Source organism: Macrobrachium rosenbergii, chromosome 6, assembly GCF_040412425.1.
Source record: "Macrobrachium rosenbergii isolate ZJJX-2024 chromosome 6, ASM4041242v1, whole genome shotgun sequence".
NCBI lineage: Eukaryota > Metazoa > Arthropoda > Malacostraca > Decapoda > Palaemonidae > Macrobrachium > Macrobrachium rosenbergii.
In genome coordinates, this window is record NC_089746.1 from 64,299,012 (window position 1) to 64,312,144 (window position 13,133).

The 13,133-nt window shown below is 35.3% G+C and overlaps 1 long non-coding RNA gene across 1 annotated transcript in view; it reads right to left on the reverse strand.

Annotated features, from left to right (window-relative positions):
- Window positions 1-4,935, reverse strand: part of LOC136839652 (uncharacterized) — a 101,303-nt gene extending 96,368 nt beyond the window's left edge. The window contains exon 1 of the long non-coding RNA XR_010853428.1: window positions 4,802-4,935. This is a non-coding gene — a long non-coding RNA (uncharacterized lncRNA). The remainder of the gene's footprint in view (window positions 1-4,801) is intronic.
- Between the last annotated feature and the right edge of the window lie 8,198 nt (window positions 4,936-13,133).

Genomic DNA, 13,133 nt, shown 5'->3' on the forward strand with positions numbered 1-13,133 from the left:
TACAAACTACTGAGGCTAGAGGGCTGCAAATTGGTACGTTGATCATCCACCCTCCAATCATCAAACGTACCAAATTGCAGCCCTTTAGCCTCAGTAGTTTTTATTTTATTTAGACTAAAATTAGCCATGGATTACTAAATAATACGTTATCAGTTTTTCTTTCCTTTAGATTCTAAAGAGAAGAAAAACTGATAACCGATTATTTAGCAATCATGGCTAATAAGTTGAAGTGTTAGAAGTTTCTAAAGTTTAGAAACTTCTAACACTTCAACTTATTTGCTGCGGTGACCCCCCCCCCTAAAACATCACCGGCTCGGGCCTTTATGTACCCGAGACTTACATGGACTAAATATAAACCCTCTTTATTTGGTTACACAATCCTAGGCAACTGCCACCTCATGCCAAGCGCTACTGCAATCTGTCGCTGAACGTTGCACGTATTTCCTACATTAAAGTACTCCTTCTCTAACCTTTTTTTTAATATAATAAATCATATTTGTTTTAATATAATAAATCATATTATATATAACAATATATATACATAAACGCATATATATATTATATATATATATATATAAATATGTGTGTGTATATATATGTATATATACACATATATACAGTATATATACATATATACATATATATATATATATATATATATATATATATAGTATATATATATATATATATATATATATATATATATATATATATATATATATATATATATATATATATATATATATATATATATATATATATATATATATGCACGCGCACACACACACATACACGTCATACAGATAACGTTTGCATTTGAAAGAAAGCACCGAAAAACCAGCTACAATCATACTTATCCTTGGACCGTGGATGTAAAAATTCGTTCGTAGGTAAATATATATTATTATAAATTACCGATATCCTACAGTAATAGATATTCATATTCCCGCAAATACTATTAACCTTATAGCTACGTTCGATGGCCTATAAGAATCAGGCGTCAAAAAAATAAATAAAAATAAAAAAAAAACCATAGATGCAAAAAGGAAACCTGTACAAGAAGGCATCATCACTGCCCAATTCTTGAAACCGGTTTAGGTAGGAAATGACATCACCGATAAGAATCGTGCAACTTAGCTATAGCGCACATATATTACAAATGCAATAACCCGTCTTGCACCTCAGCCTAGGGACAGAGAACGTCAGTGATTTCTTACGAAAACGGTCATTATTCAGAGTCCTGGCCCCTCGTCAGCGTGATATGAGAACTGAAATGGGAAAGTATATTCCGTTATTGATATTCGTCACTAATTAGCTGAAGTAAATAGGAATATACTTTTATTTTTAGTGCCGTCGGTAACATGTGACAGTTGCATAACAGCTGACTGAGACATTTCGAAAGAGTTTTACACTCTCGAAACGACAGCAAACATTTTTATAAATGGTTCATTAGCCGAGAAATATTTGTAGCTATAACATAGCTATAACATTCATTTCTCTCCCCCTTCCTCCCACCCCCCCAACCACCACCTGCGGGCAGTTTAAACCGACCCAACATATTCATGCCCCGAGGCAAACTCTTAATGAACTCTTCCCTCCTGTCCTTTTACTCCTTATGTCGCAGGCGACTAAGAGCTAGATTGGTCTGCGCTGTTGAGCGAGTCAGACGTCCAATCATTCATCCAGAGCTACAGGTAAAGGCAACGAAATCCGGTATCCCGACGCCTGGCCGCGACTTCGGAAAGATGACCTCACGCCGGATACCCATCCCTTGGAATTAATACCATACAATTTCTAGATGAGGAAGAATGAATACGTCTGATGGAAACCATATCGTATTTAAAAGTCACGCTTAGGAGCACTGGCCATCCCGTCAACGGAGAGGGGTGACGAACGGGAGACCAGACACCAACAGGTTCGTATTCAGGAATCTGACGAGGCTCCGCTCTCTTAGACTCAGTGCACTCTTTTGTGAATTCCGGCCCTAAGCTTTTTCTTTCTCACTGATTTCAAAAGGTAACCTATTCGTAATGTGCGAACGAAGTAAAAAGCTTTTAATGATTTCCCTTCACGTTCCGAATAGAGAGAGAGAAGCGGGAAAAACTCTGGAAACAGAATAAAAATTAAGAGGGATTAGAGCACGCTAGACTGCCGCCAACGTCCCTTTTCCATGTCTTCAACATAAATTCATATTTGACTTCTTTGCCATTCAGTAACAGAACTAACAATTATGGCTTAATGCACTTGAGTATGTATGCTTCAGGGGAAAAAATCTGGCATGGGTGGTTGTTCGGGAACTTGCAATTGCTACCCATGCAATATTATGTACAATGTTGTATAAGGTTTCCCTAGACAGTGAATGCATTCTGCTTTCATTAACTGGTAAAAAAAATATAACAAAGCACGTAAAAATTGCGTTTAACCTCTTTATCTGATATATTTTTAACACACCTACATTAAAAAAAAAAACATGCACAGACATAAATAAAAAAAAAACCGCGACAGTTACTGAAACAGACAAAAAGTTAAACAAGTACAAACTACAGAAAAATATTAACAATCATTAACCATAAACCTCAAAGCCTAAAAACGCAATAAACTCTTCTATGGGAGAACGGATGATTAATCTAATGAATAACTTTACCTCCCTAAAAAGGACCATCGAAAACATCCTCTCAAAGACTCTGACCCTCGCTAGCCAGGTAATTAGGCAGCCGAGGAAAGTTTTAAACTGCAAAAAAATGTGACATATTCTTCCCAAGGAAGACAGTGGCTGAAGTGCTTTGATGAAAACTTGTTAAAAATGAATCTCTCTCTCTCTCTCTCTCTCTCTCTCTCTCTCTCTCTCTCTCTCTCTCTCTCTCTCTCTCTCTCATGATAATCTTTCGGTTTGCTGTAGAAGACATCCTGTGGAAGACGAAGTATAAGACTGATGAATTAATTGTACCTTCGTGTTATTTGCCAACGCTTCTGGTAATTGTATGTCTCTTAATAGTAGTTTTACATGATCTGTTGGTGGCATATACTTATATAATCATACCACTAATATTATAAACCCCGTAAGTAACGAAATTTTTACTTAATTCATTTTCTAAATTCATTTTCTCCAGTGGTGCCTGCACCGTGAGAATTAGTGAAGGCTATGCGGTTCGTTGGCCTTTATCTCCATATTTATTTGAGTTACTATGATATCAGCCTGCCCAGTGGCATATGTGCTTCCTCCCCTATAATGCAAAACTGTACAGCACTAATTACATCACTATTGTGGATGTCTATCAGTGAGACCAAGGGACGTTCAAGTGCTACTGCGGGGTAAATACTCATTACATTTTTTGTTTTTTACTTTTTGCAACAGCCGTTTCCATATATGTTCCTGTTTTAACTTTAGTAATCTACTCTAATATAGTCAGTTACTCTGTTCCCCTTTCATACGATTTCCTCTGTTCTTAGCTAGGCATTCTGTTTTTTTCTAAAACTTGCTGCTCAAGTTGATGATCTTATCCTACTGATTAATATGATTTTTTTCTTAATTTGAATAATAATAACAAGAGAATGATTATACAAAATACACATTTTTATTTGAATAAAATGAATCCAGCAAGAGAGCCTGCTCAGCTCCTTCTTCAGCTAGAAGAAGGGAGCTGAATTCATTTTATTATACAGTATACGATTTTGTATTTTATAAACATATTGGGATTTGAAGAAGATTTGCGAAGAGAATGATTATTATCGTTGTATTGAAATTAAGACGGAAACTGCTTCTCCCTCTCTCTCTCTCTCTCTCTCTCTCTCTCTCTCTCTCTCTCTCTCTCTTACACACACACACACACACACACGCACGCAATAAGGGATAAGCTTTTTTCTATTTTGTTTTATTTTCACCTATTAGTTTCTCTTTAAATTATTAGTTGCTGTGATAAAAAAAAAAAAAACTAGAAGATCTGTCTGCATGCTGCAGATGTTGATAGAATTGAAAATATTCTTGTTTTATAGAATGCAATTATGCGCAAATGATTGCAGCTTCTAATGAAAGAGCTATTTTAATCAGAATATTTTTCTGATTTTATTTGCCAGTAAATAGGTTATTAGAAGAAATACTGCATCCTCAATATGCCATGAGCATTATTTTTCCGTTAATGCATAATTACATACGAATCTATTTTAACTCTGATCTACAATTTCCATATCAGTGAACCATCTTCCTTCTGCTTTGCAGATGTTACTGGTAATTCTGTCATGCTCAGTCTAAAGTGTAGCTTATTAACATATTCAGACGAGGAGTACATGGCATTCTTATAGTCTCCATTTCACGTTTTGCCGTTTGTTCAAAGTTCCTAAATATCCCCTCTACTCCTACAAAGAATGTATTATATATTGCCTTCATGACGTGCATGAGATAGTGCATTTATCCAAAACGCAACTAACAAATCAAATTTGACGCGCAATTTCCATTCTATTGATATTATTATTATTATTATCATTATTATTATTATTAAAGTGCCCCAGCATTTTTCATTTCAATATTTTCAGGGCTAATTTCCAAAACATCTTCAATCCTGATAGTACTATACGGCTACGATAATTATTACGAGTTTGTACACTGACGCAGCAATGTCCATATACATTTTAATTCTAGAGGTAGTAAGTACCCTGTGCTGGTTAGTCCTTTTTCTTTGGAAAACTGCTCTAGTTTTGCGGGATTTACCCATCCTCAAAATGGCTACTGTCTCCATATCTGGAAAGTCAACATGTCTTGCCCCAAGGAACCTTACTCACTGTACGGAACATGTGACAAACTTACCTTTATTCAGCATACTTATACAGGGGCCAGTGGTAAGATAGGCTAGTCCAGACTTAGATGACCTCCTGTCGTAACCCTAGAGATGTTCTTGCTGTCCAGAGGCTCCGGTTGTTACATCTCAGTCAGCAGTTCTGTTGAGAATAAGCAGATTTACTCACTGATAGCAAAATGGTACACAATGCACTTTAAAATCTGATTGTCATCAGCAGGTTCCGATGGCAGTAACATTTATTGAAAATATCCATGTTATTAATAATTTGCATGAATAGAATGAGCATGGTATGTCTGCTCAATTCAGAGGCAACTATAACCGAACCTACGTGTAAATGAAGTTTTCATCTGTGGTCATGACAATGCAGCACTGAAAAGCCTAATACTTTTAATGATGGGGAATTACTTGCTTCAGCCTAAAAGAAATATATATTAATATGTCAGCCACTTTGTCTCAGCACCTGAAGATGATTATTTGCCGCTGTTTGGGCCTCAAGAACCATTCTGTATCCACTAGCCAGAAAACACTGAGGCTATAAACAAAAAGGTGGTAGTAGACCCTCTACTACAGGTGGAAAAATATGCTGTCATCATCACCAATGACCTCTGACCTTTGGTTCAATTTAAAGTCCTGGTAGAGCAAAAAGGGTCAGCACAGAAGCATGAGAAGTACCATACGACCTGAAAGAAGCCTCTGTAAAACTTCAAACGAACCAAGCTGTCAATCTGCAGAAGGCTGACAAGGCCACTGTCCTTTTACACACTGGCAGCTATGAATATAAAAAATAATTAATGAAAGAAAAATTTTATACCTTCTCCTAGATAAGACTAATTGCAATGCCTGATATGGATGCTTGTTGAAAAAGTCAAGCAAAAATGCAATGTCTGTACTGTGTATTGCTACCCATTTCCTCCTTATCATAGGTGACCATAATCTGGGCTACATTTATGGCAATGCAAATTTTCATAAGCATGGGAATCCTCTACAGTTTAATAGGCCACCTTCCAGCTCTGGCCTACTTTTTTTGCTAAAAGTCTGATCAGGGTGCTAAGCCCTTCTGTCTGATAACTGCAGGCTGAGTTTCCTCCAGTCAGACCACTGGACACTCCCTCATGGAGGGTTTCATGGCATCTCTTGGTTTTGAGCTATTAAGCTCTTCTTAGATAAATTCTACACTGATGACACTGAACCCAAATATGACATATCCAAATATGCCTTCAAGTCTCCCTGGAAGGTCTGTTCATCTCCTATAGGTTGACATTCCAGTGAGATCCCTACTCCGGGCCTCGTTAGTATATTTCTGTTCAGGTATCATTGAAAAAAAGTCGTCTCCTAAATATTGCTAACCACCTATAACTGGTAAATTAACAGCATCTTTGCCTAGGCAGGTATAGAAAAGGAAGTTATTTTTAGGCACACAAAATGTTTAAGAATATAGCGCCTTCTGCTATACTTATGACCTAGTGTCAGAAGAAAACTTACCTTTGTCCAAGTCATGCTGGCTATAGCAGTAAAATCACACCATTATATCATATTTATTGGCCAGATTATTGTAGTAACATGCGAGCCTATGAACAAGTGTTTATTAGGCCCCATCTTCAAATAACTCTTATTGTACTCCTTTTAGTCATAGCAATGTCTATGGCCTATGAAGTTAGGACGCAGGAAACTCTCAGAAACATGCACTGTGATCATGTCTAACTGCAACAGGATGAAACAATAAGTTTATATTTTTGGTTTTCTGTAGAAGAAAACTATTGAGATGGCCTTTAGTCTGTCTGTCCGTCCTCAGATCCTAAAAAACTACTGAGGCTAGAGGGCTGCAAATTGGCATGTTGATCATCCACCCTCCATCATCAAACATACCAAATTACAGCCTTCTAGCCTCAGTAGTTTTTATTTTATTTAAGGGTAAAGTTAGCCATGATCGTGCGTCTGGCACCACTATCAGCCACCACCGGGTTGTGGCTGAGAGTGTCATGGGCCGCGGCTGAGAGTTTCATGGGCCGTGGCTGAGAGTTTAATACAGCATTATACACTCTACAGAAAACTCGATTGCGCCGAAGAAACTTCGGCCCATTTTTTTAATTGTTATTATTTTTAATTTGGAAGGATTCGAAAATAAAATTACGCATTACTGCTCACATCTCTAAAATAGAACTATGAATAAAATTGGACACTTCATTGTTAGTCCTTCCCCTGCCATTCGGGGAACCATCAGAAAAAAGGGAAAAATTCCCACAAAACAGATACGACTGATTTATCCATCACTTATAGTTATATTATCATTTCTACATATTGTGACAAAGCCAGTAACTTTAACTTCTAATTCCTTATCACTATCGTCAGTGATACTTAATCACCATTATCTCCATCAACATCCGCATCATCATTATAAAGGTAACTACGTCGATAAACAATTGTCATAGTTAAAAAAAAAAGAGAGAAAAGTTTAAGGGAACTCCCTCACTATGGGGAAACATCGCACGAACCGACGTTCCATAATAAACCAACCATAACTGTACCCCAGCGTTCGTTAGCCTGGAGTTGTTTTATGTATTTCAATTTGTTCTTACGAGCATTTTATGCAATAGCACGTTCGCTCTTTCCAAAGTTTGCGGGAATAGTTTTTTTTTCCGGAGTTTACTACTATGAATATCACGTGACTTCATGGCAATATGAATTCTTTTTCATATTCGAAGAGCTAGGCCTTCATCGTTCCAAAAAAAAAAGGCTTTTCAGTATGGGGGTAATGTTAGAAGAGCTTTTTTTTTTTGTTAAAGTACGATCATGGTTGTGATTGGTGAATTTTATACTCTTCTGTATAACGATGTGTACGATTATTGGATAAATGCGAGTTTCTAAACGCTAAATCTTCTAACAAAAATAAACGATGGAAAAATGTAATTCTGAACTGAGAGCCTTTGTGCAAATATAAATTACAGTTTATATATATATATATATATATATATATATATATATATATATATATATATATATATATATATATAATGTGTGTGTGTATATATACATATATATACTGTATTGTGTGTTCGTGTGTAATTTTAGCAATTCTGGACAAAAGATTACGAATTTAGTTGCAATTTCCGAACAGGGTCTGATATCAATGGTCCTTGGGACCAGAACTGTAATTTATATTTGTACAAATGTTCTCAGTTCAGGCTTATAACCACCTTACTTTTTTCCATCGTTTATATTTTTAGATTTGCCGTTTAGAAACTCAATTTTATTTATCCAATAATCGTATACATCGTTATACAGAAGAGTCGAAAATTCACCAATCACAATTATGAATGTGTACTGTATACTCGTATGTGTGTATGTATGTAATTTAAGCATATATATATATATATATATATATATATATATATATATATATATATATATATATATGTGTGTGTGTGTGTGTGTGTTTATTTGTACCATGCTTCTTCCATTTAAACACTAGAACGTGTGAAGCCTTCCAATTCACGGCGTGTCTCTAGGGATGAGGGCGCTGGCCTCACCAGCTGAGGCTAGTAACCATTCGCAACTCAGTCGACTGATAAGCAACAAGATGAGTCTGAATCAAAGCACCTTGTGATCGCGATCCCGGTGCTTTGCCACTGAGCCAAAGTGGCACAGGTCCTCTGTTTCTCCTCTGTGGGGGCTTCACAAGGTGCTACCTTTCGGCCTTCCTCGAACAGATCTGGGATGAAGCAGGCGACCTTACGCCCTGTAACATGGCAGCTGAGGAGTTCTGTGCTGGCCAGATCCAACTTTGCTGAGTCAGCGATTAGCGCCGTAAGCGGAAAAATCACAGATCATCAACCACTTCACCTATTTGCAAACTTGGCACAGAGCATCTACGGCATTTCTCTATTGCATTTACTCGCATATTACTTGTACATAGCCAGGCCTTTCCCTTGCAACGTCTTTTCCGCACCAGTTGTACCAAAACAGAGACAATACTGGAAATGTTAATGACAATATTACTTGCTGCGGGAATGGTTAGGCTGATGTTGGGTAATTAAAACATCCAAAAGTCGACTGCTGTAGTCCTAGCAGAGGAAAAAGGATGCAAGCGTGTTTTCCTTTTCCACTTCTTAGTCTTTGTTTGTTTTTTTTGAAATATCAGGTTATTAAAAGGCGAAACAATATTCACCGTCGGTGCAAACGTCATGAAGCTCTAATGGAGACTGGCCATGAAACAGATATCAAATTGCTAATAACAGATATTTCTTATGGTAATTTTGTACATAATTCTCAAATAGTTACATATAAACTATTCACATTTACTACTGAAGAGGGAAATATTCGTGATATACAACTAAAAAAAATGACTTTAAATATGATGACACTGACTTGGAAGCAGACGAAAGTACTGAAACAGTATAAAAAAAAAAGAGGAAAAACTCATTTGCATTTATCAGAAGGTTTGGAAACTTCGAGGCATCATATTCAACACACGACCTTCACCTCCTGCAATAACTCGGACAAGGTTCATCCCAGTAGTAAGTTCATGCACGGGGAAGGGAACGCGGGCATCACGCGTCATTTTTGTTGTGGTCCAGAAATGAGGGCGGGACTCAATAAATAGCCGCGTCTTACGGAAACAGGATGGTATTCGTTCCGGACACAAGGGTATTCTCTCTCTCCCAATACGACCTTGTCTGAGATGGAATTCGATTACCATAGCTGTTTATTTTTATGATGGCATAAATTGCACAGCATATAAAGGGGAAGGGAAAAAAAAAAAATAAGAGAGCTTCATTCAATGTTATGAGCTCAGCCAAAGAACCGTCGTCTTCTGTTCGAGAATATATGACGCAATATCTTTCTAACTATTTTGTGTGAATGTTTTCTGAAAGCGTACATACGATACGATCCGGTTCATGTAATACAATGTGGGAAAAGTAAATATCATCGAGGTTCTCTGCTGATGTCTGGTGCTAAAAGATTTATTTCGATGAATTCGAATAACTTTTTTTTTTTTTTTATCCTAATACAGCTTTCCACATACGCTTCAGAGGCAGAAAATGAAATCATCACGATTTCAGATGATCTATAAATCTTCTAGAGATTACGCTGAAGCAACACGATTGGTGTCTTCTACCATTTTCAAAAAGTTCCCCTCCATTTCCGTCAATATTTTGTGAGAAAATTTTAAGGTATTCGTACAAAAAGAAACAGTAAATTAAACCGATTTGAGTATCAAAATGAAGAAACGTTTGAAATGTTATGGAAAAAATTTAATTAACCTTGCGAATAGTATTCTACTCTTAGTAGTAAAATAATTGAAGAAAAGACTGAATACTTGGTCAGAATTATATGAAAAAAACTCTAGTATCTTAAGGCCAGTATCTTAAGACAGAATATAAAAACAATTATATATATATATATATATATATATATATATATATATATATATATACGTGTATATATATACATATATCTTTATTGTTTTTGATTATGTCTCAAGATATATATATATATATATATATATATATATATATATATATATATATATATATATATATATATACATATATATAATATATATAATATATTTATTTATATATATAATCCATTAAAGAAAAAAATTGTGAACTATTGATCTATTATTATTCTGGTGGTAAGACTGGCTGTGGTGGTTGAAACTAGGTTATGAAAAATAATATGTTACATAAGTATTCTTTTACATAAATATTCTTTTGATAAACCATTTTATGGAGAAACAGGCCAGATAAATCTTTTGAGGCCTCGCAGCACCAACCATTTTATGGATTTTAAAAGATTCATCACGTTCCATATTTTATGATTCAGTTATACATATATATATATATATATATATATATATATATATATATATATATATATATATATATATATATATATATACATATATACATATACATATATACATATATACGTATATATATATTTTTATTTCTGCATATATGTATGCGTGTCGATTTCGACCAAGTCTCCATACGCTCGTATACATACGCAAACAAACCTTACGCCCCGAACATCCATTACAAAGCGAACGCGTATTCTGGAAAATTCAGCGCAATGGTTTTATGAGAGGAAATGAAATATAACGTTCAGTTATCCTCTTGATGGTCCACGGGTATGAAATACTGCACAAAGAGAAGATAAATTGGAATAGTTAATTTGGTGCTTAATCATTTCCAAACATTAGCGATTTTTATCGTAGAATTAATCACTAACGGATCTCTTAAATTACAAGAGTTTTTTTTTTTTTACCTTTTTTTAAATATGCAGTCAAGTCCATTTCACACGATGATAATTGGTTATGCAAATTACTTTAATTATTTTACGCATCCTTGCATTCATATTTTTTTACGGAAAACATTTTGAAAACGTACCTTATTAACTAGCAGGTATTGGAAGTTAAATTTAACTTTTAAATTTTGTGATCAATTTAATGCTGCATGATGTGTATAAGCCTACACACGCGCGCGCACACACATATATAAATGTATATATACATACGTATACATATATATTGTATATATACACATACATACATAAATATATACACATATATATGCGTAAGTGTGTGTTACTGCGTGTGTGCGTGCCTATGTGTGCTAGTATTTAGCTACGTAATACTATAGGTATGACAAAGCTTCTTCGTATCGTGCTGTTTTCCAATGGAAGCCCTGAAGTCTGCCAAAAATTGAACTACTTCTATGTAGTCTTCGAAATCGCGCCTACAGGACAAAGATGTAATTGCTGAATGTATTACATCACTAAGACCGATAATAACCTATTTCAACACGTAATTCCATAATTCTGTTGAATTCTGATACCTATTTAGCCGTAGCTAAAATCGACCAATCATCAAGATAACGCCACAATGTTTTCCGCCTTATTGGCCGTAATATATACAGTAGAGGCCACTGAATACATTCACCAGTTTTGGTGTAATTTAATACCAAGAGTGGGACCTTGTTGTCTTTCTATACTCATGAACTTTAGATATGCTATCCACTGAATAAAACCTTGAAATCTCCACTACGTAGACGAAAGTGCAAACCAAACCTGCGATAAATTTTTACCGGCACGTCCTTCAGGATTTGAGGGATTTGAGGGACTTTTATTAGGAAATGGGAAAAAACAAGTTGTCATAGTAATATCTATGCGCAGATTTATGGAAAGTGAGCAGTAAAACAAATTGAACATTACGCCATCATGGAAAGGATTACTCTCTTTTAGCTCGAATAACGATATATCTCGCGATAGCTCATATGTATGTATATATGTATGTGTATATATATATATATATATATATATATATATATATATATATATATATATATATATATATATATATATACATATACTACTGCCAGAAAAAATTGCGTAATCTAAACCCCTCAAAAAATGTCCATCGGTCTTCGTAAGAAAATAGATAAACAAAAAATCAATAAACAAATAAACAGGACGATAGATTGCCCACTTAACCCATTATTATTATTTCTTATGATTTTATCTATTAATTACAAGATCATTTATAATCATCTATTATCCACTGACTATTCATTTATTATCCAATTCAGTGGTTATCATATCTGATAATACAGCGAATATTTTGTCACAATAACTTGGCAACATGTCAAAATAAGATATTATCTGGAACTCCGTTGTCCTTTTCATCAGTAGTTGCATAGAGGATAATCTATTTACTCATCTATCTATCTATTTATCTATTTTTGTTGATATGGGATTTGATTGTCTGCAACCACGGTTTTTATGCAAGACAGAAAATTATTTTTGGCCAGTCATTCATTTGCTGTACCTTGCACCGTCTTTAGCACAGCCAAAGTTTTTACAGAAAGGGTCCGTTTGTCTAACTTTTTTTGTATTTTCACCGTACTAAGAGTTTTGTTTATCCACTTCAGGTTTTCCGTCTTACTGACAGTTTTGCATAAGAATTAAATTGTAGTATCTTTCTTTAATAATCCCATTGTGACTCTTGCACAAAAATGAGCTATCGTGACAGAGCGTTAGGTCTTCAGCCGCTTTGCATAACCTAAACTTTATACCAGGGCATGAAGCTTTTTGTCACATAGGTTGTTTTGCATAACAAAAGGCTTAAAGGGGTATAAGGTTGCTCTTCCTATTGCTGCAGGTCAGGAAGTTGTCTGTCGCAATGAATTTTTTGTATAACAAAAAAGGTATTTGGTTGGATGCATAACAAAAACATTTCCCACAGGAGAGGAGGCTGTCCATCCCATCGCTGTGTTGCCTGGATAACACCTGTCATTACTCAGTATAAAGTTCTCTGTCCAATCGTTTGTTTTCCATTAC